The 24,123-nt window shown below is 43.1% G+C and overlaps 1 long non-coding RNA gene across 2 annotated transcripts in view; it reads right to left on the reverse strand.

The window, feature by feature from the left end:
- The window catches only part of LOC121674650, a 33,313-nt gene extending 12,477 nt beyond the window's left edge, over positions 1-20,836 (reverse strand). For both annotated transcript variants that reach the window (XR_006019738.1, XR_006019737.1), the window contains exons 1-3: positions 10,038-20,836; positions 7,992-8,181; positions 5,964-6,031 (exon numbers count right to left, since the gene is read on the reverse strand). This is a non-coding gene — a long non-coding RNA (uncharacterized LOC121674650). The remainder of the gene's footprint in view (positions 1-5,963; positions 6,032-7,991; positions 8,182-10,037) is intronic.
- Between the last annotated feature and the right edge of the window lie 3,287 nt (positions 20,837-24,123).

The raw sequence follows: 24,123 nt of genomic DNA on the forward strand, positions 1-24,123 counted from the left end.
AGTTGAATCTGATTTCACAGACAAGAAACACGAGAGCCTAGAAACATTTGATCTACCGGATATTGCTGGCACTGCTTGCTGCTGCCTTCTAAGAACACAGACCTCTGTCACGTAGCTTTCCTCGGGGCACAAATCGCTTTCTGCCTCACTCAGGAGGAGGAGGTTACTCTAATGAGAATGCAAGTATACCTTACATTATTCAGGAGGCCATGAAAGGCTTTGCATATCCTTTGGCAGTTATATAAGATATGATCTGCAATCCTCCCACACTCCCAATTTATACCTCAGAACAATTAGAATATTTATTAGCAAACAGGTGTTGGTGAATCAACGCAGTATCTGTGACAAGGCATTGAAGTTGTAAAAGGCTAGTCTGTGCACAGAAGCTAGGAACTGAGGACAGGTAGGCAGGTTTTCTTCGGGCAGGGCAATGAAATTTTGCTGAATATTTACATGTCTAAGCTTTCATTCACATCTGCAGCTTCTGCCTCCTGAAAAAAGTAAAAGAGAAGGGACAAACACGGTTCACAGGGATCTTATCAGGAAGGCAGGAAGCAGAGGTTTTAGATATCCCAATGTGCTTTTTTTCACTTCTGAAAATGTGGCAAGAAGGATCAGAATAGTGTTCTGGAAAGTAGTGATCTTTCAAAAATTAATAACCTATCTGTAAGCAGAAATCAAAGGTCCATGCTCTCCTAAGGGCTTCTACTCCAAGTTCCTAGAGCTACTTTCTGTTTCTTTGAATGGCCTAGTACTGCACTATCAGCTACTGGGTTTTTGTGTCTGTATCCAGAAAAAACACTCAGGTTCTTCAATACAGCATCTGCTGCTGCACCCGAGGGTGGTCAGTGGCCTTCCATGTGCCCTGGCAGGGGAAACTATCCAGCATGCATCACCATAGATGGTTTCATTGATGGTGCGAGAGGCTGGCACGTGGCAGCACAGACAGAGGGCCAAGAGATCAGGACTCCTTATATGAGGCATGCTGATACAGAAAATGCTTCAGGTAACTGCATCCTAAAACTTTCACATTTGTAGGAAAGAAAATGAAAAAAAAATCTCTTTTACATTTAAGGGGAAGCTCTATGCTCAGATATCTAGACTCTTTCCTCTAGATTTCCTCTTCCTTCATCCCTGTTCCTGTAAAACCCCCTCCATGCCACTGACTGTTAAGAACCTCTCATGTGCTGCTCAGCAGAAAAGTAGAAAAAATGTTTTACAATTACTTCATTAACTGTTTTATTAACCAGTACTTCAGTTATGCTCTGTGCTGTACCAGCATAATTCCTGGGTGTTGAGGAGGCTATTGGGCATTTCAGCTTGTTCCTTTTACACAATCATTGTTGTGGATCATCGTACTCCTGGCAAACAATTATGGATTGTTTGTTCACTGCTTTAATCCAGCTGAATTCAAAGGAGGCTGAAAGGCTGAAGAGGACTTCATTACACGTTCATGAGAAGAAGGCTCTTAAGTTTCCTGGATTGCGTTCACCACCACTCCCTGCTTGTGACTAAGTCACTGTTAAAACACGAACAAAGTGCATATTGACACATTTACACCAGATAGAGAAGGCCTTGCTTCTGTCATATATATGTTTGTTCCAAGCACTGCCGTGCTGTGTGCCTCTCGTCAGTGCCTTAACTGAACTGGATCTGCTTTGGAAACAGGATTTAACCTTAGTGCAACTCATGGTGTCTGGTCCAGAGGAGGAATCTAAGGAAGTACCTCTAAAATATCCACTCAAAAAATAAGCTTTATGGAGGATAAAGCAAAAGAACATCAAATGACTGTGTTTAGTTTTCCTAGTCATTGCTTCTGATTGATAGGTATTTACAGCTGCAGTTTTCAACTATATCTTAGGTTGATGCAAAAAGGAATACCCTTTGCTATCCTAAGGAATAGCTAGAAGACATAAATCATATTTAAAACTGCATCACACATTTTTAGTCTAGGCCACCAACACCTCCCACTTTTTCTATTAAAAGAGGCAAAAGAACCTAACTAAGCTGACCATAAACCATTGGTGGGGGTGAGAGGGAGGGACTATTAAACGGAGCTGAGAGGGAGGGGGTGTTAAACTGGCCTACATCTGTGATTTCCATCATGGACAGTGTCACTCAACACTTACAGGGAAAAGAAACCAGAGATGTAACCAGGCCACCATGAAGTTTGAAGAACTCCAGAATGCAGAAGGCTGGCCAAGAAAAGTCTTCTCTGTCCTTACAGCCTGTTCTTACTCTCGCCATCAAAGTACAAATCTGCACCCAAAAGCATCCACATAGAAGAGATTGGTGAAAGAGGTGGGGCTAATAGGAAACAATGCAAATAAATACAAAGCACACTTGATGGTGGAGGTAGCACTTCACACGTATTCTTCTCAGGAGAGGGGAAAATGACAAGCCTAACCCTCCCTCAAGCACTTATTTTCAGTGTCCTTTGCACTCACCTATGTTCATAAAAATCCTGTGCATATTGTTTGGCTGGCAAATGCTAGCCTGGAAAAGCATTAGCTCTCACCTTTCTTATAGCAGCCTAAAGTCCTTTCTGCTGCCCTATGCTTAATAAAACACAGGAGAATTAGAGTCATCATTCTTAGCATCCTGAGATGCTAAGACATCTTAACATCCTGATACTGATGTCAAGTGCCCCCTACTTCGTGGTTATAAATTCACTACTCTATTACCTTTTTTTTTGCTAGTTTGTTGTCCGGACTCCATTGTGACATTGTGTTCGTTCAAATGAGCCCTGCTAGGAGATTTTGATCAGAGAAGTAAGCATATTCTTCATTATATTTCCAGACTGCAAAGAGTAAGTAAGAGGTTGATGCACAGCACAACTGACTCTTGTCGAAGCTTAAAGCAAGCTGCCAAATGAAGGCTACAGAGAAGTGGAAGACTAGTTTTGGCTAACCCAACTCTACTCTTGCCCCATTCTGCTGCAGTGTGTGTCATTCTTGATTGTGGTCTATCCCTGCTCTTTCTACTGGCAGCTGATGCCTCTCACCACCAAGTGACAAAGGAGATTATTTCTGAAAAGTGTATCGCAAAGATTAATTAACTCTGATTTGCAGATGTCAGTGCATTACCCGAGATCTTCTCCTACATTATTTAAGCAATAAGGATGGTGGGGGTTTATGCTGGCTTTGAGAAACTGGATTTATTTTTTTTTTTAATTACCTGCTAATCATGAGAAGTTTCAATCCAGCCGGAAGGCTTTGTTCAAGCATTACCTGTTGCGTGTGAGGCTGTGCATGTAGGCGTGACAGTTTGCACCAACAGAACCCAGGTCCACAAGGAGCCACTTCAGAAGATCACAGCTCTGAAATGCAAAGCCTCAGCCAAGGCCACTTCTGCAAATTCTGTAACCCTCAATTTCAGAACTGTCAGAAAATGTTCTTCCCCCTTTATAGGCAGCAACTGTTTTTACACATTGTACCACTTAACATCTTCTAAAAAAGACTCGACTAGACTGTCTTTGAATTTTGTAACTCTACTGCCTTAGAATTACATAATACATGCTGATATTGGGTAACACTGTAATCCAGCACGCCCAAATTTTTTAAGTAATCAGAAATATATAGGTAATCTTATGAAACTTTTCAGATATATGCCAACATAGCGAGGAAATGATCTAGCTTTCTGGGAAGTCTGCTTTTTATGGCAGTCTTTCAGACTCCTTTTGCCACTCTTAGTGACTTACTCTATTCCTAACACTGCTACTTTTTTCTTTCTTTCCTCTACCCCCAATTCCAGTTGCTGAAATCAAAAAGTTATGTCATAAACAATGCAGGCATTCCCTTTTCCTAACTCCCTTCAAGGCAGAATGTAAAGACCTTGCACCCCAAAACATGCTGAAACACTCAGATTTAACAGGTGAAACTTCTCCCAGAGGAACATTTTCATGGTGAAGAGTCTCCATTTTAACCTAGTGGGACTGCTGCAAAGAAATCTTTTATGGCAGGATTTTCCTGGGGCTTCCTTTCCTCAGGGCAGGAAAGAGCCCATTCAATTAAAAAAAAAAAAAAAAAAATACAAATACTTTCCCAAAGCAGCTCATAGAGCATGGATACCCTGAGCTCTGTTACCTCATGATTCAGGTTTATCCCCCACTGGACCAAAGATGAAGTCTCCTTCAAATGCACAAGAATTTCTCCTGTAAGCTGAGGTGTCTTCTGCAGCATCAAACGCTGAATACACAGGAGCATTATCAGAAGAACAACAATCAAGAAATCAGTGTCTTGGGAAACACAGGGACAAGAATGACCTCCCAGCTGACATTATTGAATGTGTACAATATAAGCATTCTCAAATCACTGGGAGCTATCCAAAATTGCTTTGCTAAAAGAAAGTTTCATCAACCCTTACACACTTTCCCCCCATATTTAAAAACTTCTGTCAATTGTAGTAGCTCATGAATTTTGTTGGAAGTAAAGCCAGGGGCTTTCTCTTTTAAGGAACTTTACCTAAGGCATGGTAGCCTTAGGGCATCATCAGACACTATACCTCCAAGAGGGAAGACTCCAGGGGTTGAGTAGCTCTAACCCAACATCAACAGCACAAAAAGGGTCAAATCCTAGCACTGCTGTTCTCTTTGGGGGAAAAGCACAGAGCATGCTCCTGTTTCCCAGTCGAGGTGATTGTTTGCCACCCTCAAGGACAGTCTCCTCCTGCCTGTAACATGGCACAATCTGACAGGAAAACACACACTCTGTCCTCACAGAAGGCAGCACCCCAGTGCAGGAATTGTAACCAGCTCCCTTTGCAGAGCCATCTCCTGTTCTGCTGAGGTGACTGAGGAGAGCAATTTGATCTGGAAAGTGTTCTACTTACTTTGAAGGCAAGGGAGAGGATTTTTTTAAATGATTATGATTTTCTTTCTTCAGTCATGATTTACAAGTCATTAAAAATTACTGTGATTTGAAGCAGGAATTTTTCCAATGTCTTTGATTTCCTGCCTCAAAAGCCTGCTCTGTTCCTTCAGGCTTACACGTAGCCTCAGAGGGCCTTCTGTTTCCAGTAGGGTTCACATTGGCTGAGCACATGAAAAGCAGCCTTGATGGTGGGTGGCTTTATGCTGTGAAGTGTGACACCAGCCTCCACCTTTCCCTGGCACCCACACCTGCTCCATAAAATTCACATCATGCTCCTAAAAATGAGTTCAGAAAAACCTTTGATACAAGTTCATCAAGGTCTTACTCAGCCAGAGGAATACATATCATTTACTCACAAGAGGCCAGTCTGCTGAGCACAATGGGCTGCAGCTTTGCACCAGCGGGTTTCAGCTGAGAACCAAACAGGTGTAACAAACTGGGCACAGTGTGCCCACCACATCAAACACAGACAGCTCCTGAATAATCAACAGGGCATGGGAACCTTATAAATCTCTCTTTTTGTACCTTACTGAATGCCAGAGACACCTATTCAAAACATGTTGGTGCATTTTGGCCAAAAAGAAATACAAAACGAAATTAAAAAACCCTAAAAGCCAATACAAAACAAATCCAAAACACACACACACACACACACAAAAACCAACCAACCAAACAAACAAAAACACCAAAAAAAACCCCCAAAACAACAAAAAAAGAAGAGACAGATTCTGGACTGATCCTCCTTCTTCCAACAAAGTCAGTAGTTTTGTTGTGTGTATCAAAGCTCTCACAGATAGGCTTCCTTTCCCCCACATCAGTTGATCAAAATATCACTAAGAGAGAGCAGGTTGGTTTGCATCAGAAGGGGAAAGAAGACATGCCAAAACGAAAAGAGAGAGAGAAAGAAAATGTTAAACATTCCCAGAAGTCATTTCACCAAGCTAATATCAATTTACAATGAATACTGAAGCAGGATGACAGGAGTCTGACCCATAAGTTCTATGAACACAAAATAAGCCAATTACATAGATACTTAAAGACACCTGAAGTGCCAGCTGAAACTGATGCCAGTAGTAGTTTGAAAAAGGATACATTTTTTTCAGAATCCAGTATAAGATGGCAGATTTCTGTAGGTTTTCCAGAGAAGATGATTCAATGCCCTGTGAACAATAAATTAGGAATCATAACCATGACTGACCTCTTAGATTTGCAATATAGATTGCCTCTGGACTTGTAACTTGTTTCCCTTCCTAAAAGATGGTCTCCTTGTTCAATTAGCAGATGTTGGTCACTGCATGGTCACATCTAGTATGCAATTAAGAATTATTTCTAACTGTTTATATCTAAAAACACTCAAATTAAAACAAGCAAATGTTAGTCTTGGAGATCTTAGCTTTCAAGCTTCCACTGTTTCTTTAATAAATTAACTATGATTTCTTAGGAGCTGAGGAAAAGGGGCAACGGACCCCCACCACCCCATTTATTAAATGATTGTTAAGTATTTTTACCATTTTTCTGCCTTTTTTTTTCATGTGCTGTACCTCTGTCCCGTGCCTTTGCCCACTTAATTTAAACACCTTTCCACCAATTCTGGTCTTTCCCAGCAGCTTCCAAATTCAGATTTCAAGGGGATCACAGAATTTTGTCCTCCTATTCTCCTTTGCCTCCTCTTTCTCTCCTGCACTAGCAGTGCCCCAGGTCTTCAGCCTGGACTTCTTCTAAATGAGTGAACCTATTTCTAAAACCGAGCCCAAGGCATCTCCTCAGCAGGGAATGTGGCTTCCCCTGGCACAGAGGACACTTGGCCAAAAAGCAGATCTGGTGAAAGTCACCATCATTGCTCAACTCGACCAAAGACAGAATGCAGAATTTGGGGCAGCCTTTGCAGTAACTGGTGCCATTTATTAGCCCTGCCTGTAATTACACGAGTCAATAAGAAATGAGCTGGTTGTGCCCAGGCAGTTTTCCACTGACGTAAGGGAACACACACAGCTGCCTGAAAGGAGCCCGTTCTCTCTGATGGACATTCAGTAATGGATTTGCTGCACCTAAACCAAAGTTTTATTTCAACACTTGTTTTTAAAAAGCAGCACCCAGTTGTCCACACCCCAGTGATCTGGGTAATTGAGTTCATGACATATGACAATGTTTACTAAGAAAGTGGCAGATGGCAATTATTGGGTTTTTTTCTTTCTTTCTTTTTTTTATTTTATTTAAAAAAAGAGCACATATGTATATCATGATTATGCTCAGGGTATTCCTGTTGAAAACAACTTTTATTTAGTAAAGGATATTAAAGCTTGTTTAAAAAACATGTCCTCCATGACAAGAGTGGCAGATGGAGCTAACAAGCTCACCTGCTACTTTACTTAAAAACACTGTGCAATAAGAGGTTGTGTGTTTTAAAAAATCCATTCCCAACATAATTTGTAATCCTTTCCTGGTGAGAGGACATAAACACTCTGAGGAAGGTGGCATGGCTCTGAGGAGAGGGCATTTCTCCAACGCAGAAGGGCTAGGATTGGAAAAAGTAAACACTGGTTCTTTATAAAAACTGCTGCTAAATCTCAGAGAGAGAGAAATAAGGGCAGCCATACCGGGCAGCTTTTGCTCATTTCCATCAAAATAGCAGATAGAGAGGAGGCAGGTCACAGTTGCAAGGTGCCCGTGAAGGACGGATGTTTTGAGGCTGCACTTGGGCATTCAGAAGGACAGACTCCCAAAAGGGAAGTAATTGTCTTAGTAAATCCATAGTAAAACTGCACTGAGCTGAAATTGTACAACTTGCCCTATACTTGCCGTGGTTCTGCAGGTTAGTTACAGTGCCCTGCCTGAGGGATTGTATTTTCTTAGCAGGTGAAACTAAAAATGCTAAAGCCACCTTTCTAGGGGCCAAGATGTGTTCAAGATCTTCTGAACCGTGTTTTGCCACGTACATGTGACACATTGTGTAAATCACACGAACCTTGGGTCTGCAAAGCCCTCTTGTTCCCTCATGATGCAGATGGCTCTGCTCTTTGCCAGTCACTGGTTCGTCTCTTTCTTCCTTCAGCCTCACTGGACAGAAGTGTTTAAACCCTTTCCAGTTGTTTCCCCTTCTCCCAAACCAGATTCCCTTACCCAGTCTCACAGCAGCTGGGGAACATAGGCAGACTCCCCAGTGATGTCTGAAGCAAGTACAGCACACTCATCTTGGTCACTACCAAGGGTTTCAGCAGCTGTTGTCAGTGACTTCTTTTCCACAGATGTGCAAGAACGGTGCAGGTTTGGAAAAATTATTTGTACTCCAGAGGCAGATGGTTTAATAATACTGGTCAGAAAAAAATTATATAGAAAAAAACAGTGGAAAAACACATATTAATTAATAACTACTTGAGTAAGACTTGAAGAAGAAACTGCTGGAAGCTGATTAGCACGACCCTTTAGGCAACAAGATGTTAATAGAATATGTTTTCTACCTTGAGTATTTAAAATTAAATCACTATTCCAGGCTGGGCTATATCTTGCAACACAGGATCAGCATTTCCTGCCTTGAAATCAGTGAAAGTAATTCAGAAAGCAGGAAGCAGAGAAGATGGTAACGAGAAGATCAGACTTTTATTTTCCTTTAAATGATGCAGATGTAATGAGTTATGACATTGTGTTGATGAAAACATCCCAGTCTGACCCCACACCTGAGTATGGGCAGACAACAACGGTATTTCCTTTCTATTATGAGGCTGGCGTTTATTGCCAGTGCTGGTTTACAGCAGAACACAGCTGTCTCAAAACATTTTGCTCAGCTAAATCTCAAGGACCTTAGCCTTTAGAGTCCGTGTGTTCTGTGTGCAGAAAGGACCCAAATGTTGCATGTGAGTTAATAAAAGCTTTTAAGAAAGTTCAGTAAGCTTTGTTCCTTTCTAACTGACTTACTAGAGTTAGATATACCTCACGATCCTTGGAGCAAGGGCTGTGGCCTGCAGTGAGTATTTAACCACCACCCAGGCAGAGTCAGTCTTCCATGGGTGCCTCTATCCTCATAATTACACATGTAATTACTCTGAACCAGGAAGAGTTGTAACAAAGAGAGCACTGCTTCAGGACATGCTCTAGTTAGCTGCTTATGATGTTCTCTGGGGAAGTGAAAGACACAGATTCAAAAGTCCTTGAGCGGGAAAGAAATACGAATGTTTTAATCTCCCCTTTCAGAAATGGGCAGCTAAAGAGTGCCACCACTATTTCATGCAGACCTCTGTGACAATTGCTAGAGGTCTAGATTGAGGCTTTCATGTCCCCTAGGGCAACATGGAGGTTTTGGGGACCTGTTTTTAGACAGAAGCATCTCAAACTGTCATTAGGTACCTGACTCCTTTTGGAAAAAAGCCCTTTGCCTACCACCTTAGTCACACCTGTTTCACCCAGGTAAGACAGATGCCACTAAAGCAGGGCCTGAATAAAACCCAAAATATGTTAATTTCCTTGATTTGACTTTTAGAAAACAAAAATTGAGAGAACATGCACTGCTTTCATTTCTTTTTTGAAACAGCTCTGCATTCAGCAGCATTCTGTGCTCCATTCAGCAAACTTCTATTTTCCAATTTTGCAGACTAAAAATTGCTTGAATTGCCAAAAAAAGCTTTTTATTCCAATGGATGACTCTGAGACAAAGGCTGTGCTGTGCCCACCTGGGTTTCTAGTGAGCAGCAAGTGGATGCCAAGTACATGACAGAAGCAGTGATTTGCTGGCAGAAGCATAAACACAGCAGGAGAGACTGGGCTACTCCTGATATTAAAAAAAAAAAAAAAAAGTACAAGCACTTTTGATACTACGCTTAAGGAAAAAAGTGACAGTGGGAGTTGACAGGGAACAGACTGTCTGCCCAAGCACTTCAGTGGCATTGAAGGATAAGAAAACCAGAAGCTGGAAAAGCACCCAGCCTGTATCTGACGTGGCTAATGACAACTATTCACCGTATTTCATAGCTGGGCATCTGGGTTCTCGCTCTTTGCCACCATCTGGCAACTCCTCTGTGAAGCTTTGGAGGCTTGTCCCAGCTGCCAGGACAACATGAGGATGTGAGGCTGACAGGACCACAGTATCTTTCTCCAGGAACCGTGAATGAACGTTCCAGCTCTGCTGCAGCACTCCCTGCCCATGCCTGGGACAGTAAGCATGCAGTTACTCACCTGCTCTTATTTGGAGACCAAAGGCCACTGTCTTGAGAGCTTGACCCACCCCTGGCAGGTGTTACTTTGATGTTTGCTGTTGGAAGAGACTCAGGGAAAGAAGACAGGAGTGGAATAGGTGCTCAAGAACTTGAAAATAATTTGCAAAAAAACCCCAAACTTGCTCCATCTAATTTCAGCTATTTGTCAATTTACGTAAATGGAAACAATAACATTGAAATTATTTACCAAAGAGTACAGTGCACTCTTTTGCCATTACAAAAATAAATATTTTAGACATCGCTGTATAAAAATAGCCCATGACATCAGCTCTGTTTTGCCTCAGCTCCAGAAAAAGCTGTGGACTACAAGGGATGTGTGTGGAGTTGGAGGTATTTTTAGGTTGCCTATTGGGAATAAAATTGGTACTAAATCTGTCTCATTCATTCAGGGAACCAAATTCACTACAGGGGAAGGGGAGAAAGCAGAAGCAGCTAATTTCTCTCACAACACCATGCTTTAGACACTTCTTCTACATTACCAAACAGGGAGAGAGGAGCAGCAGCTCCCTCTGGAAGAGCTAATTCATGTTTTCTCTCAGCTGACCTTTAAAAGAGCCCAGAAAGACTAAACAAGGCTGGAAGAATCCAGATTCTGAGGCTAAACAGCAGAAAACTTTCCAAAGAGCCCCAAGAGCCACATGGTGCCAGCAGCCCCACTGAGACAGCAGTGTTAGCTGCAAATATCCTGTGCCAGTTTTGTATCTCCTCCTCCTCACCTTCTCCTCTCCCACAGAACCAAACTGCGTGTGACCTTTTGGGGGCTATTTTCTGTCACATTCCTGAGCCTTAAGAGATTCAGATTTTCAAGTTTTTATCTACAGCTGCGGTAATGAGGAACACGGACAACAAATTCTGAAGCCATGAAATAACCAGACTGAATAAAACTCGCAGCTACATTTTCTTTTAAAAAAAAAAAGTCCTGAGTCATTACATTACATGATTTGGGATGTAATTGATAGCACACAGCACAAGCCTGTTTCATTAGTGAGCAAACAACAACAGTAATAAAAAACCATCTTGTTAAAGCACTAATCTCCCATTAAGGGACAGCTGTGGGGTTTCATGGAAGATGTCACTCTGGGTACCAGTTGAAATCACAGTGTGTTCACGTGCAAGGTTTGAAATCAATTTATGAGAAAGCATGAGCAGGTTGAAACTGCATTTCCGTTCCCTGAGGAGGCTTCAAAATAATGAGGCGTATTCTGAAAATTCGGTGTTTTTTTCAGATTATGGATTAGAGATATTATTAAAATAGGAGCTATAGGAGAAAGGAAAGTTACTAAGGAAAAGAGCTGCCGCAAGTTTGCGGTTTATTTTGTCGAGGAAGAAACCATAAACAAAATGCTCTCAGTATGTTTTTATTACAGTTACCTTTTGCATGTAGTGCTTAGCTTATGAGTTTACGTGCCAGATAGCCTGTCTGCACTGAGAGTACTTGTGCGTGCACAGCAGATAACAGCTCCTCTTTGTCCTGCCCTGTTATCAAGCCAGAAGTCCCACTGCTGCCTGCTCAGCCAGCCCTGACTCACACACCCGACAGAGCCCAGGCGTGGGGAGGTGGAGCTGTCGCCCCACCACTCCAAGCTGTGGGTTGTGCTCGGGGCTGGGTTTTGCTGCTGTTCACCATATCTTAATTGTGTAAGGCTTCATGGTGCGTGACTCAGTCCTACGGATGGATAAATGGTGTCAAGTGCAGCAAACAGCCTCAGAACAGCCTGTTTAGTAAACCAGTCAGCAAATACCTACAAATAAGGGAAGAGCTTAAAGAAGTCTGGAATTCCCTGGGAATGAATCACAAACACTAAAACCTGCCCAAATTTAGCACGTTTCGTTTTCCAAGCTGAAGGAGGATATCAACGTGAAACACTCAAAGTTTGCAAAGGCAGCTCACCCCCGTCTCTTTCACAGAGAGACCCCAAAATGCTTTGCCAAATAGGTCGATATCATTACACTCCCTTTTTAGGCAGGGTGACAGAGGCTGGCCTGAGGAGGGGCAGCCTGCAAGCAAGAAGTGTGGCCAAGGGCAGAACAAAAGTCTCCTTTGTCACCCACCAGTGACCTTCTAGTCTAAAATTCCAGATATTCTCTTTTGTTGGGGTGGGGAGGGATGTTTCAACTTCAGATTTGTGCTTTGAATTAATCATGCTTCGAATTTATTCAATCTAATTACTCAAAGTTTAATTTTTTCCCCTTATCAAATATATACTAAAAAAACCCAACAACTTTGTAAGATAATCTGTTTAAACCAAAACCAGTCCCACTGTAATCAGTCCTTAGGTCCATGAGGCAGGGAGCCAACACGTGATATTTAAATGGCCCCATCCTCCCTGTTGCAGAATTCTTAAAAAAATTCATTTGATCCTACTTCATATGACACTACAGCATTGAATACAGGGGCTTTGCAGAAGCCAGAGGAGACACTGGAGGAGTCCATCTGTTCACATTCCCCAGTGAAAGGCTGGTTTGTGAGCTTACAGGGTAATGGAAGCATAAAAACATACAGCAGAGCTATGGGGGAGAAGGCAGGAGATGTGACAGGGCGAAGGATCACAACCTTGGCTTCAGAGAATATCCTATACCCTCCCCCATAGTTAACCCCTCTTCTCCCACCCAGACCTCTTCTCTGGGGCAGATTCCTCCAAGACCGCTGTCACTGAGGAAAACAGAGAAAAATGCTATCAGGTAAAATGCTTGAGAGGTGAAGGATGGGTTTATTGTACTTGTCCTCCTCAGCTGCTGAAAGCAGGAACACAGAAAACTCCGTGTGATCTGCCAGCAAAATGTTTAAACGTGACAGCCTTTTTTCACGGAGTCCTTTTTACAGAAGCCATTGGTGGTGATGGTGAGGGATTGCCATCCACAAGCAAGGCCTCTGTTTCTCCACGTTCCTTTGAAATAAACCTTTCCCAGGAGCTTCCCTGCTGCTCCCATAGGTGTTACCTCATGTGATACCCAAAGTTTTCTAATTCAGTTTACTGTTTCCATCTCTTCCAGATGTCCAGATTCTTACCTCATTAGACAAAATTCCCATCAAGCACTGATAATGCAATGGAAAAATCTCATTCTGCTGCCTTAAGGAGAGCTTCTGACTTGCCATCAGCCTTATGAATAGCTTTACTCTGAGCTCCCTGGGAAGCAGCATCACCTACATCTAGTCCAGCATTAGCTACCTTATGTGATTCCTTCTGTTACAAAAAAGAAGAGGAATATTTCTTTACAAACAAAAATTGAAGTCCTTTTGGATGGAGTCTCCGAAAAAAAGCCATCAGAAAGATAAATTGCTTCTTGAAACCATGCTCATGGGAACAGCACCACAGCTTGCTTACAGGGTGAAAACCTGTTTTTCTACAACATCAAGCCCATCTTGCTCTCAAGCAAGGGAGAGGAGGAAGGGTCTTGTGTACTCTGAATGTTTTGTGCACCTACTAGCCAAAAACTGCCTGAAAAATAACTAGTGAAATCCTTCCTTCAATCAGCTTCAAAGAGGTTAGGCATATCTGTGCAGTATAGAAATGAGTGGTCTTTTACACACAGTTTAATACACAAAGTAGGGGAGACACAGATTTATACAGTGAAAGTCACATTTATACTCTTAGAAAGGCTGGTTGTTCTGCCCGGGAAAGTTGTTAGCATTAGAAAAAAGACAACACTTCCTCCTTTAAATTACAATGAACAACTGTGGGTTTTTATACTCCTGGCCATTATCGGTTGTCTCAGCTGTATTTATCTAAACTCTGTTTATGATCAGAGATATATAACATATATTGTAGCACACCAATAAAACTCCATGTAAGAGTCACACCTTAGACAATTCAGAGTTCAAGGACTTCCAATTCATCTGTTGCTTTTATTGATAGTTGTGATAAAGTAGGCCAGCCAGAACTTCAACCCTCCACTAGGAATGGAAAAACACCAGCCTGGCAATCCATATAGTAATCATCAGCTTTTGGGGTAAGACCATACAAAACAGGGGCAAAACAGTCCAGGGAAGGGCTGCTGCTGCTTTTCTCTAATGCTTTCACTCTGCACTCCAAAAGTTGTAAAAAAGAATCTCTAAGCTTACAAACTCCCTTGCCCTGTGCCTGGCTCCCTTCCAGCTGAGGAAGCACATGAATACAGCAGCTGGAGACATGAGAAGGCTCCGGACAAAGAAAAGAGGTTAACTAGGGAATGTTTAAACTCCTTTTTTACAGCTTGAAGCAAGCCGTTGCTAAGGGCCTGAAACCAGGCACTGCGGAACTTTTAAGGGCTTCTTTTGTATCATTCTCAGCCCAGAGTGTTGATCCTCTGTCTTTGTCATAGAACACAGCAAGGAGAGGATCTTGCTGCTAGACTGACAAGGAAGCTTACCACTCCACTAATTTCCAAAGGTTCTGCTGTGATTCTTTCTTTAGGCCAACCCAGGGCAATGGGGTTCTCAACAACACCTGCAGACGGAACACGAAGCTGCCTCCCTGCTGGGCTGCTTGGCACTGCTGCTCCCTGCACTAGTTACCTACAACTTCATGGGGAGATTTGCAGTGCTGCCGGCCTCTGGAAACCACCTCCTCCTTCAGTGCCTAGCAAAGAGTTTTCTTTGAAAATTGTGGTCATCATCATTACCTGGCAGTTTAAGAAAAGGTGCACTAAATGTTTCCCTGGAAAGTCAGGAAGTTCCTTATAGTGCTCTGATAAATATCTGAAAACCATTAAAAACTGTGTTCTGCAACTACCCAGGGCAGGGAAGTAGCATTTTCCTGTCCTCCAGGGCTTAGAAGTACAGGCATGCCCAGCCCAATGACACACTAAGCAAATGGAATATCTGGCCTCCGTTGGAGGGTTTAAAGATACACGTGTTTCTCACAGGGCTCCCCTCTCCTCTGCACAAGCTGAGGGCTGTTTTGGAGGAGATAAACACACAACACTGCTTTGAGGTGTTGCTGAAATCCCCCCACCCCCCCGAGCCACTCAGAAAACTGTTTTGAAAATCTAGAGCCAAGCTACAGGAGGTCAGTGTTTGGTGCAGCACACCAGGACATACCTAGGACCTTGGCCTGCTGCATTTCTCTGTCATACTGTAAAGAAAATGGGATCCTTCTGCTTTTCCAAGCCCCACACCTCCTGCAGCCTCAGTTGCCCTCCATGACTACTCACCCAGGAGAGCAGCAGGGCAGGGCAGGTTCAGCTGCTCTCCCCCAGGCTGTGGGGAGGGGGAGCAATGCAGGTACTTAGACCTATGTCACAGCTTCTGACCACAGAAGTCCTCCAAATCCCCAGCTAACAGCAACAACAACAAAATAATCCCTGAGCACAGTAAAGTTAATTTAAAAGGATAATAGCTAAGATATTGTCAAGCTGCTATGAAATCCAAAGTGTAAAGCAGCAGCTCCCCATGAGCAAAACAAATGGATTGGCTCTTAGGGATTTGTCCCATGTGCAGTCGGAAGAACGGATATTATGTTATGAACATATTGGATCTAAAAAATAGTAACTTTAAGTATTATCAGAAATATCTTTTCTTCATCTCCCTCTGCAAGGGCTGATAAGAAACACCATGGTAACCTTTGCTACCACTGCTTTTGTACATATCTTTTAGCAAGGACAATGACAAACTGGATTTTGACTTCCTCCTCCTCTTTTGTTTAGATTCAACTTAACAGTGCTACAGTTTCATGTAATGAAGTCCACGAACTCATTCTCTCACTGAATTTGTAGATTGTCTGTAAAAAATGGCTGAAAAGAGCAGTAGGTCTGAGTGTGTTCCTTATTCAGAATGATTTCCCTAAAAATTTCTAACAGGAATCCTCAGGCTGTATATCCTTTGTAATGACATTGATGTGAAAAGTTGTTATTCAAAGTACAAGGCAAAGTACTGGTTAAGTCTGAATGGCCTGATGGATCACGTGGAATCATTTCTGATAAAAACATTTATACATCTCAGCTGCATGTTGCAAAGGAAAGCCCCATTAAAAATAGAAGGTCATATCAGCTATATAAAAATTACAAGGATGAAAAAGAGTAAAACAGAGAACAGAATAACACAGGTCTATGAAATACATTTGAATCTGCAGTTCCTCTAACCCCTTCCATTTCAGGGAGAAAAAAATGCACTCATTGTGTCAGTAAATCTGTACATTTGAAGGCATTTTATTGCACACCTAAATGCAAGTCTGTGCTAATAGGACATCATTTGGCTTACAAAGCTGAGGACTTAAAAGCTAAGAAATGGCAATAGAAGGACTGCCTTTGCAATCTAAGGTATTTCCTCTCACGTATGCAGGCATGCACACACCTCAGTATGAGACTGCTTGCAGCTATAGCTCTCCAAGGCTTATCAGGGATGGAGAATCTCTCACATGTTGTCTCTGTCCTTCAAAATACAAGACCAGCAGTGGGAACCACACTTTGCTATCTGCTGGGGATGGGATGGAGTACATCCTAGCTGAGGTAAATCTTATGGGTAGAAGCAACATTTTTCATTAGCCCAATTAGGATAGTTAGGAAAAGGAGAAAACCTTCTAGGCAGACAAGTGCTTTTACAGGTCAGGAACAGAATCAGCAAATTCCTAATAAAGCTGCAGGCATTTGCTCTGGAAAAAAATTCTAACCAAAAAACCCCGTCTCCAATCCCAGGATCTGAGCTGGATGGCCTCCTAAGCAGATAATGCAAATCCCTGTAGATGGGTGCTTGCCTGTCACAAGGGTTGAGACCTGCTTTCCCCCTGAGCTATGTTCCATATCCTGGAGGGACCCTTCCTCCCTGGCAATCACTGACTGTGGCTGCAGAGGTAGAGCAAAACCAGGCTCCCCAGCTGCTCTGGGTGGGAGCACAGTTATGGCACGACCACAGGAGGATGGGGGCAGCACAGGGCAGGAACTAATCCCTCTGCACCCACGAAAAGTCAGGGCAGCTCCGCAATGCAGCACCACCACTGCATTCCCAAAACAAGAAACCCCACAAGGTAGATTATATCCACACAGGTTTGGGTCTCCCGTTCCCACCTAAATCACCTGCAGCTGGCCTCAGGCATCACTGTGCTCCATCTGCCCATCAGCATTTTGGCCCTTGTTCTCACAGATCTGTCTTCCAAGGAAAGTATGTTTCCTCATGATGTTGGCTGAAAGGTCTAAGGATTGCAGGAGCTATACTATGGAATAAAAACAACAGATAAATGGAAGGGATAAGTAGGAACATTAAGAAAGCTGTAGACCAGATACACCAAGATTCCAAGGTGGGTCTGTTAGTAATTTGGGATGCATTCCTCATTTAGGAAAGCTGGTACCAAGAGCTGCAGATTGTAGGTGAATCATCATTACTGGAGAGTAAGGGGAGGGGTGGGCAGTGGCTGGCCTGGCTGCCTTGCTGATGTTTTTCTGAAGTTGGAATATGCACATAGCAATTATTTTCTCCTTATCTGTTCCTCAGAACTTCTTGTAAGTATGCATGCTTGCAAGTCACCCCAGGTTAGCTTTGGCAGAATAACAACAGATCATTCCACATGCACAGGTTTGGCTTTTCTGAATTCCCTTGAAGGTTGAAAGCTATTAAGTGGACATGTTTTCCTCCATGTGATTCTCCTGGTATGGCTTTGTGGTGGCCTGATGTCACACCTAACCACAAAAGACCATGATCTAATATACCATAACTGTTAAAAAAATATAGTGTCCAACACATTGGTTTCCAAACCTCACAGGGAAAATATTTATGCCATAAAACTTCTCAGTTTTTCAAAGAGAAGGGCCCTGAAAGATGACATTTAAAATACCACATGGTATACTTGGGGAATAGGAACATTAAATGGGTGGATTTGCTTTTAAAATTATTATTATTATTATTATTATTTTACAAAAATATTTGGTGCTTCTATAGAATATAGAAAATATTCTAGAGACATGAAAGAATGTTCCTTTTAAGGTTCCAGGCCTCTTTTATACCACACTGGCAGTTCAGCAGTTTGGCATTGCTGGAGCAGTATAAAGCAGCCTCTGAGTGAGAATCTGGTTCAGGCAGCAGGGAATTGCTATTTAACAAGTCAATCATTTTCAGGCTGGAGTTGAAGAAAATACTTATAGGAAAGAATACACAATTCATCTGTGGCAAAATGCTGTTGGTGAGGGTAAGGCAGCAGAAGATATTTTCAGGACATTGTGAACAGGCAGGAGACTGTGAAGGAACAAAAGTATATTAAAAAAAAGACGAATCCTTCAAGACAGACTTCAGCATTGCCACTTATCACTGTTTCGTTTCCAGCAACTGAGATTCTGTGCCCTTTTACAAACATGCCATTTGTGTTTAGAGCTAAATGGGTTTATCTTGAAATGCAGCCCTTTTCCTGAGGGCTTGTGGCCTCTACAGTTTTCTTTCCGCCTTTTTTTTTCCACTTTGCCCAGCTATGGCTTCATTCCCACATTTGACTAAGGTGGAAGCTGGCAGCCCCCAAGAGGCAGGGGAAGGGCTGGAATTTCCCAGGCCATATGCAGGACTCCAGCCTTCTCCCAGGCATGGGGCACAACCTCTGAGCAGGAAAGGTGCTTACAGCTGCTTTCTGTTCTCCAAGACAAGTTTTATAACGTCACTGTCTATGTTAATTCATTCTCTGCAGAGCAAGAAATACAATCACTGCTACCACAGACAATCTTCAATGCGTGCATTTCCATTCCGCCTCCTCACGTGCGGCAAGGAAAGGGTGTTGTTTGTTTCTCTCCTCACTGACATCTCACAGGCTTTGCCAGCGTGGTGGTCCTGCAGCTGGTTGTGGCACCTCAGTGATCCCAAATCCAGAGGTGAAGGCATGGGGGCATCAGGGGTTCCTGGTTGCAGCTCAGACTTGGCCAGATCTTCCTGAGGTGCAAGCATTCCAAGTGATCCCTTACCCTGGTCTGATCCCAGGCTCCAACCTGGGCTGATGCAAACACAGGTTTGGACCAGAGCTCCATGTTTTGGGACAGCTCCAGTGCACTGGGCTCTGCCTCAGATCTGGCAGGCGGAAGCTTGGGCTGCAAAACCTGGGAAATCAGTCTAAAAATATGTGTTTCAGTAAAAGTTTGTTTTTCAGCTGTTTTTCTGCCTTACGTGCTAGAAATGTGGGCAAGTGGTTTTTGGTACTAAGAGCTGCCTTTTCATTAGAAAAGAATGTCCCCACCAACCACATCCCCATGTAAGGAAAAAGCAGCAACTTACTGGTAAAGCTGTTAAGTGGGAAGGCAGAATTACATTCTCTGTTTAACCTTACTGTCCTTTAAGTGAGGCTTCGGTGGTTTCGGCAGCTCCTGACTGGGAGTGACGTGCGCACGGAGGTCAGCACGAAACCCACTGGCTCAGCTGAGGGCTGCTGAAAGCAGGAGCCTCGCCAGGCTGCCAGGCAGAGCCTCTACTCCCTGCTGCATCCAGGTTGTCGAGGTCTGTGTGTTTACCTAAACCAGAGAAAGCATGGGATGAAATACTCCTTCATTAAGGCTGCAGCTGGGGTCGTGCCTTCCAATTAATTGAAAAGCCCAGAATAACTAACATTTTGTATTTATTATTTTTGGACTGTCCCCCTGACAAAATGAATACGTGGAGAGCATGATGGAAAAAGCTGGAAAGTTTCTCTTACCTTGTACAGAAAGCGCATTACATGCAGCTCGATCTGTCAGCTGAGGGAACACATAAGCTGTTACCAAAACTCAAAGGCTCACAGGAGCACAAGGCAGTCACTGCTGGGTATTTGGATTAAAAAAGAATTGATTATTATCCATATATATATCCTGAAAATAAGAAAAGGGTGGAATAGTTTTTATTCTGATTCTGTAGACAAAATTCTGGTTTTACAGTGGAACAATCTCAAATTCCAGTATCTGGGGAAACAATAAGCAACAGGAAAAGTTTGGGAGATACAAAGTGTGGACACAGGATGGCATTTTGGAGAATGGATTCGTCTCCTGTTAAAAACAAAACCAAATGCTGAACTCTTTAACCCAACCACAGTATCCTGCTGATTCAAGAAGCCCCTCCATTCAAAGAATGTAAACTCTGCTATGACAGAAGGTGAGAGCTCTCTTTTATGGAGAGCAGGAAACTTTTCTAAAGGGCCAGTTTATGACCTGGTTGGAGAGCTGGAAATAATTAAGTGTTCTTGTCAAAGGTCAAAGTCATAGGGTTAAATTCCTAGGAACTCAAAACAACCCTCAGTGACTGTGCCAAGACTGATAATTTGGCCCTTTTCTGCCCACAATGGGTAGGCAGTGAACAGCCTGGGACATGACTGAGCCATGCCTCAGTTATCTGCTCTTTCCAATTCCTAGTCTGACATTTTTAGACTCATCACACGCTCGTGGTCTAAAAAAGCAAAGCTGAGGTTAAAAAAATAAAATTGGGAAATAGGAATTGCAGCCAAATGACCTATTTATAGCCACGCCAAATATGAACTAAATGACAAATGAAGATCCCGATTCATATTCTACTTCTGATGTAACCCTGCTCGATTTGATGGGGCATTATTAGACTCTGCAGGAAGCATCTGGCCCTTGGGGAGCTGTCACACTCTGCTATGTGCACAAAAACTGCAGAACTGTCTGTATCTGTAGGGATCTCACTGCTTAAATCTGAAGCTGTGCGTGGTGTTATTACTGAGCAGGGCTCAAAAATGTAATGAGCTGGAAGGGAGAATTCACTCATTGGGTGCTTTTTACCAGATGACGACATCAGAGAAGCAACAGACTGTTTCTCCTTGTGACACTTAGCTGGAACACAGTGCAACAATGAGTTGCCAACACCCCTAAAGGAGGTTATAAGCTCATCTTGGTGAGACTCTGTCAAATGCACTCAGCAGCCCAAAGGCAGAGGCAAGAGGAGAGCAGAGGTGGAGAGAACCAAAACCTCCTCCACAAACTGTGTGACAGGAGAGAAAAGCACTGCCCTCGGAGTTGCTTTTCCCAGTGCTTCTCATTCCAAGTTTTTTGCCCTGGCGCCTCCAAAAACTGTTTGACTCTTGCTTTGAGCATCTTTATAAGGCAAGAAAATGGCCCCAGAAACCCTCTGAGAGTGTTTCTCAGCTCTAATTGTCAAATTGTCAGTTACAAGCCAAGCAGATTTTCCTTCTACACCAGGAGAGAAGAATTGTAGTTTTGCCTCAGGCTTTAAGCTCAAAATCATCTCCTTTCAGCCTTGTGCAAGGAATCAGGTGATTCTCTGTCCAAATCCCTTGCTTCAGTCAAGGCTACCCATCTGGTATCAAATTTCTCCTTTAAAATTCGAGGTCTCAGATTGGATCTGAAATGTTCACAAAACTTGGTGGACATCTTGCTTCACAATGGGATAAACTGAGGTCAAATTATAAATATTTATGCAATTTTGGGACAGATCAGGTCCTGGCACAGTGGGATGAGTCAGTCTCTACTGAAGATGGCCATTTTGCCTTTGTCTCTTCTCAAGCTGTGGTTCTGCCAGTCCTCAAGCAGTCCTGCTGCATCAATTTATCCTTATTCATCCCCTGCTTCCTCCCTGTTCAAATTTCTAAACCTGGAGAGCAACTGAGACCATCCGGTGACCTCCTGCACTGGCTGTTCTGTCTTTTGTGAAGCTAAATTGATTTTCCTTGCAGGGGAACATCCAGGATCTACCCTTTGACCTTCAGCCTGAGGTTGTGTATTAGGAGCAAGAGAGAATGCAAAAATGGCATTTGATTGTTAGCACTGGCAAGAAACATGAGCCATCCTCTACTAGGAAACAGTCTGTTTGTGTCCAGTGCCTGGAAATATGGGAATTGCCAGGCTTGCTTAGGAACAAGGGTCAATATCCTGTCCCTGATGCTAGCCAGCACCAGATGCTTGAAAGGCCTGAGAAGCCTGCAGCTGGGCAGATATGGGATAATTCCATTCTTATCTTCCTGCTGTGGGGAACAGTACAGCAAGCATGGACACAAACACAGACACAGACATATACACACACACTGGAAACCACAGGCCTCAGAGAGCTCTTTTCCTGGGAATACTGCAGAATTCTGTGTCAAATATTTTTAATGCCCATCACTACAGTGTGCAACAGACCCCAGGGGCCTGGCTCTATTAATGAAGGGAGTGAATAAGGCACAGGATGATGAAGGTTCAAGAACTGTATTTAGCTCTTGGGTCTCTATAATCAGTGTGCAGCTGATAAGTCAGCTGAAAATGGCCACTAAAAACAACCCTGTTCACCAGCCCAGGAGCTAAAAGTCATCATTTTGCAAAAGAACAATGTTTTTGAAAGAAATTGCCAACCCTTCACCCATATTCTGTATGTGGGCATATTTTATAACCCAAGTAAATTCTTGATTATTTTAGGCAAGTAGTCAATGGTCTTCAAGTCTCCAAGGTATGTTCAGCTTTCGGTAGTGCTCCTCCTAGTCCCTACCTACTGGAAGGGAGATGAAGTGGGACCAGGCTGAGCTTGGATATGTTTGTACACTGCCCTGACCAGATCACCCTTTCTACCTATGATTTAATAATGTTGGTTGGTTTTTTTTTTTCATAACAGCACTGATTCACAGGGAAAAAAGAGGTTTTCTTTGTGTCATGCTGCAGCTGGGGACTTGATGTGAGGTTTGTCAGGGATTCTGGAAAGCTACTGGAACAGCCACTGTGGGTTTCCTGGCCCAATTTCTTTCTGTGTTTTGAGTATATCTGCTGTTATATAAATCTGATGATTATGAAAACACTACACTGTTTAATACCCACAGCTCAGATGAGAGGGGGAGGAGGAAGTTTGTGCTGACCTGTAAGAGAATCTTGTTATTGATACGGTTGAGGAAAACAGATCTCAGCACACTTTGCTTATTTAATTAGTGTCTGTTTCTAAGCCTCAGCTGTCCCACAGAACTCCTTCTGTATCACTAATTAAAACACATAAAATTGTACAGAGTTATAAGATGATAATCCACATTATCTTATACTGCTGCTATTGGATAGCTCTTCAAACAAAGTACAAAACAACCCTGACCTTCCTAATGGGCTTTACTCAGAAAGAAAATCAATACAAAGGGATGCATAACTCTGCCCTCTAAAACCAGTGGGCATAGACAATACAATTGCAATTTCTTGGCCAAAAAAAAAGTGTTTCCTTGGTATTAGTGGAGTTAGCTGTAAGCTATTTTTAGTTTTGTTCTGAAGTCTTTGTGAGGGGTGTCTCTGAATCAGACCAAAACACAAAGTCCTCCTCCCTAATTTGGAGAAGACTGTACTTTTTCTCTTGCAATGCATGCTATTGAACAGCAAAAAATAACCTCATGGGCAGGTTTTTCTGGAAAGGTTCCTTAAATAAAAGCTCCCTCTGTCCTCCCTCATCCTTTGTAGATGCAGCTCCATCCAGGGTTTCCCAGCTCCCCTGCAAGCAAAGGACAGCCAGGGCTGAGTTCCAGGGTTAACTCTCTCTGCCACACTTTGTCCTCACTTCACAGCAGCAAACTTTCTTCTCTTTTTCTTTCTACGCCTCCCCATCGTTTCCACAAGGGCAGATGACCCACAAAACTGCTTCTTTTTCTCAGGCAGGGCATCATTTAAGAAAAACAGTAACATTCTCTAGATGTTGCTAGTTCCGCATGGGAAACTGCCTGGCCATGTTGTGCAAAAATTAATCTGATATAAATTAATTGTGCTGGCTCAAGTGTTGATGGTTACCCTTGCATTGGCAGGTTTAGTACCAGAGCAGACCTTGCCATCAGCACAAAGCTCCAGTAAGAGCGTGGAATCAGCATAAACCCTGTGCTGCAGTTTTTGGCTGACTGGCTGACTCATCACATCCAAATGTCTCTCCCTGGTGAGGACCAAGTACATACTGAGGAGTGGCTGCTCTGCAGAGTCTTGCAACAACTGGCCATGGTGCTGGGTGGCCCAGGGTCCTAGAAGGTTTGGCAGTGCCATCCACCATTGCACCTCTGCACAGGGACTGCAAGAGGGGAAGGCATGATTCCAGCTTGTCAGATGTTTGCTGGCCTGCCAGGCAGAAAACCCTTCCTTTCACCAAGCTCTGGCATGGTGTTTCAGCCAACTGTGCCCCATCAGGCACAGACAGATGCCCAAGACCCCTTTACATGGGATCCTGAGGACACGAG

The sequence above is a fragment of the Corvus kubaryi genome, unplaced genomic scaffold (genome assembly GCF_017639235.1).
Source record: "Corvus kubaryi isolate FWS band 111438036 unplaced genomic scaffold, C.kubaryi_AGA036_p1.0 69, whole genome shotgun sequence".
NCBI classification, from domain to species: Eukaryota; Metazoa; Chordata; class Aves; order Passeriformes; family Corvidae; genus Corvus; species Corvus kubaryi.